The sequence below is a fragment of the Lactuca saligna genome, chromosome 1, assembly GCF_052625555.1.
Source record: "Lactuca saligna cultivar CGN05327 chromosome 1, ASM5262555v1, whole genome shotgun sequence".
Classification (NCBI taxonomy): Eukaryota; Viridiplantae; Streptophyta; class Magnoliopsida; order Asterales; family Asteraceae; genus Lactuca; species Lactuca saligna.
The window spans coordinates 65,828,117-65,832,613 of record NC_136417.1 but is presented as its reverse complement, the minus strand read 5'-3'; the positions used below and the strand labels follow the sequence as shown (position 1 = coordinate 65,832,613).

At 33.6% G+C, this 4,497-nt stretch overlaps 2 non-coding genes across 2 annotated transcripts; both read right to left on the bottom strand.

Moving 5' to 3' along the window:
- Positions 1–872: 872 nt before the first annotated feature.
- Positions 873–946, bottom strand: TRNAW-CCA (transfer RNA tryptophan (anticodon CCA)). Its single transcript has one exon. It is a non-coding gene; the product is annotated as a tRNA-Trp (tRNA).
- Positions 947–1,111: 165 nt separating this feature from the next.
- TRNAP-UGG (transfer RNA proline (anticodon UGG)) lies at positions 1,112–1,185 on the bottom strand. The gene has a single exon. It is a non-coding gene; the product is annotated as a tRNA-Pro (tRNA).
- Positions 1,186–4,497: the final 3,312 nt, after the last annotated feature.

Genomic DNA, 4,497 nt, shown 5'->3' with positions numbered 1-4,497 from the left:
AAAATGATAAAAAGAGGAATAATTTAATAATTTCATTCCATAATGATTCGAAAAGACTTTCATTTTAAAACGAAATTAAATGACCCAGTTCTTATTATTCGTTTCTAAGTTGAGTTGAAAAATTATCCAAGAATGAATTCGCTGATTGGCAGTATGGGTAGATGTTACAGATGATTAATCCATTTTTTTTTATACAGTTGTGACTTTCTCCTTGTTAGTGTTGTCTATAATGATAGATCAATCAAAACCTTTCAATTGGACTTATTCTTTCAATTGGTATTTTTTTGATCTCCTATTTTGCAAAAAAGGAAACTCAGGTAAGTGCTTTTTTATAAACATATGTATAAAAAGAACATATTTCATTTAGCTCCTTCATGCTTACCATAACTAGTTATTTCGGTTTTCTACTGACGGCTTTAACTATAACCTTAGCTCTATTTATTGGTCTGAGCAAGATACGACTGATTTGAAATTCATTGCACAATTCATAAAAGGAAATCTTTCCGCGAACTTCTATGTATTTATAGTTACTTACCGTGTCCATTGCCAATTCTTGGTCATTGAGATTCATGGTAATTCAGATTAATATTTAGGTATAGATATTACCTCTTTTTTCTCCTTTCAAACAAATTGAAATGATTGAAGTTTTCCTATTTGGAATCGTGTTAGGTCTAATTCCTATTACTTTGGCTGGATTATTTGTAGCTGCATATTTACAATACAGGCGTGGTGATCAGTTGGACCTTTGATTAGATTAATTAACATCTCTTTTTTTTTATTGACCTCCTCCTTTCTTTAATATCCAGGAGGTCAAATTCAGATTGTCGTTCCAGTTAGTGCTTCAACCGAATTCGATCGAAGAAGATCCGAATCACGCTCTATATGATTTGAACCTACGACATCGGGTTTTGGAGACCCACGTTCTACCGAACTGAACTAAGAGCGCTTTCTTATCATAAAAGATAAGACTGTAAATAAAAGGATTGGCCCCAATACATCTTGTATGCATACACTATAATAGTATCATAACAATGAAAGATTCTATATGATATGTCCAATGTGAATTGATCTCAAAAAATCCCTCGTTACTGCTCAAAGGAGCAGTAATAGGTAGGGATGACAGGATTTGAACCCGTGACATTTTGTACCCAAAACAAACGCGCTACCAAGCTGCGCTACATCCCTTCCATTGGTCTACAGTGTCATTGTAGAGAATTCTTGTCTTGTTTTCCACATCGTTATCTCCTCTATTAAAATCTAGAATTTTTATGTCCATTTCGTCTTTTTGTTCTCATTTAACATATAATAATTGTAAAATACTTCTATCTATATGAAAAATGGAATGGAACCCCTAGGAAAAATAAATGAGTTGGGGGAATATTGGGGAAGAAAGGACGTTTTTTCTGTATTTAACAAAAAGTCAATCTTATTTACTGAATGATTGTAAATTTCAATATGTTTATGTATTACAATAAAATGAAGGAGGCTTTTCAATGCGAGATCTAAAAACATATCTTTCCGTAGCACCGGTATTAAGTACTCTATGGTTCGGTTCTTTGGCAGGTTTATTGATAGAGATTAATCGTTTTTTCCCGGATGTGTTGACGTTCCCCTTTTTTTCATTCTAGTTATTGACGTGGGAAGGAATAAAGAAGATTAGCGATACAATTAAATACCAGCCCCCCTTCTTTTCTCTTTTTTCCCTTTAAAAAATTTTAGAATAAGGGAGGAAAGAGAAAGAATAAAAGTGCATTCAACAGCTGCGAGACTCGGGTTCAGGTTGGAATTAAATTAATAGGAAATTTCTATGTATTCAATTTCTATGGAAGTAGAATACAAACTGTGGTTCTAGGGAAAGAGTATTATATAAGATACTTATATGAAATACTGTACTGTGATTTGAAATCTAGTTTAGAAATCTTTCTATCTTATTTGCTATATTGATTGTAGTGAAATCTTGCATAAGAGGATAGTAAGTTACAAATTCTATTTTGTTTTTTCCTTCCTTTCTTCTTTTTCGTTTCGGGGAACGAGATCACAATGAGATTTTCATCTCAAAAAGGGGGATATGGCGAAATCGGTAGACGCTACGGACTTAATTGGATTGAGCCTTGGTATGGAAACTTACTAAGTGATAACTTTCAAATTCAGAGAAACCCTGGAATTAATAAAAATGGGCAATCCTGAGCCTAAGGCAAAGGGTCGAGAAACTCAACGACACTATTCTTGAACAACTTGGGGCCGGGCCTTCTTTTTTTTCGCACTATTACGGATATGAAAATAATGGGAAAATAGGATTCAGTTGTCAACTGTCCCTATCGGAAATAGGATTGACTACGGATTCGAGCCATAGCACATGGTTTCATAAAACCACACGATTTTCCCGATCTAAATCAAGCAGGTTTTACATGAAGAAGATTTGGCTCAGCGTGTTCTATTCGATACGGGTAGGAGAAGAACCCGACCCGGTATTATTAAAAAAATAGAGGAAGCAGAACCAAGTCAGCCCATGCTACTAAATCAGCTTCTTTATTTTTAGTGCCAACAATTAAGAATTGTTTTCCTCTGCTTGCTGCAACAAAAACCAAATCACAAGCTTCTGATAAAAAACGAGCAGTTCTAGTAAGATTTGTAATATGAATACCTTTACGTTTTGCAGAGATATAAGGTGCCATTTTAGGATTCCATTTCCTAGTACCATGGCCAAAATGAATGTTCCAATATCTTCTTGTCATTTCTCCCCACACTGCCTCCCCCTTTTGAAAAAAAAAAGAGAGAGGTACCTTGAAATAAATAATTGTTCCGATGGAACCTTCTTTTATACGATAGATTGGCGTAGATACACAGCCCAAGCCATTATTCTTTTCTATTTGTTATTTTTTTTTATTACTATTACCAAATCAAATGACTGGACCAACAGATCCTTTATAAAAAGATAAAAGAAAGGGGTGAATTCGCTCTTAGAGATCATTAAATCCTAAAAAAATGATTGTTCTTGTGTATCATGGAAATTATTTGAAAGGCAAGAATCAAATAATTTCCGTAAGTGAGAAGATTGGTTACGGAGAAAGAGGAAGCCGAATTCATATTCACATAAATGAGAAGTATATAGGAAGAAGAATAGTCTGTGATTTCTTTTTGAAAAAGAAGAACTGGCTTTCTTTGAATTTGAAGTAATCAGACTATCCCAATTATGACACTCATAGAGAAAGAATCTTAATAAATGCAAAGAGGAAGCATCTTTTATCCAATAGCGAAGAGCCTGAACCAAGATTTCCAGATGGGCTGGGTAAGGTATTAGTATATCTAATACATAATTTAAATGTGAAACTTCAGTTTTTCCGTTTCTTTGTCCCGAAACGCTCTTTGAATTCTTCGATTTTTTTATTGACTTCATCCGTTTATTCATTGAACTCACAGTCACAGATGAGACAGAAGGACTTATTTAGAATCCCCATCTACATTCACATTCGATTAGTAGGGCAAATTAGATATATCTTTAGCTCATATATAACTAGTCAATATCTAATATCACATATACATGTCTTTCTTCCACAATGTAAACCAACTCTTCCCTATTCTTTAATTCAAGCTGATTTCATAAGGATGCGTCTAACCCTTGACAAGAGTTAACTTATAGCCATTCAATTCCATATACCTAGTTCGACCTCGCCTCTACGAACCATTTATAAATCCCCTTTTTTAGAAATTATCCTTTCCCTTTCTTTATCATTATCACGCAACCTAAATTGATAAGATAATAAATGGATAAATTGATTGGGCCGAATCGTTGCATAGAAATTGATTTGATTGATATAAGTTCGTACAATTTATTATTTATTAATATTTTCGTTTGGTCAATCGTTGAATAAAATCAACTGAAAAGGGGGAATCGTTCTCTAGAACATCCTTTTTTTATTTAATCACACATCGTACAAGACTTCTTCGTCAAATTACGACTCCGAATAGTTCATATTCGGATTCGATGACCAATCTAAACTCAATATTCATTGAGGGGAAAGTATGATTATGATATAAATGCACCAAACGGGAATTTTAGGAAAAAGATCTTTGAGATCTCTTTCCTTTTTTTTTTTTTTAATTCTCTACTCTAATATCAATATTGTAATCTTTATTGTAATCTTTTTTTCTATTACTCTAGATCATATATAGTGTAGTTGGGTATTTTCATTCCCTAAGGCGATTTTTTTTAGCCACACAACATTGCCTTAGGTTAAACTAAAAAAAGACTATTTAGAAAACTAGTCAATGGTGGCCCTCCATGGATTCACTTATATAAGCCGCAGCTAAAGTTGCAAAAATAAGAGCTTGAATACCACTTGTAAATAATCCAAGGAACATGACAGGGATAGGAACCACTGAAGGTACTAAAGAAACAAGAACAACAACTACTAATTCATCGGCTAATATATTTCCGAAAAGTCGAAAACTAAGTGATAGGGGCTTTGTGAAATCTTCTAAGATGTTAATAGGTAA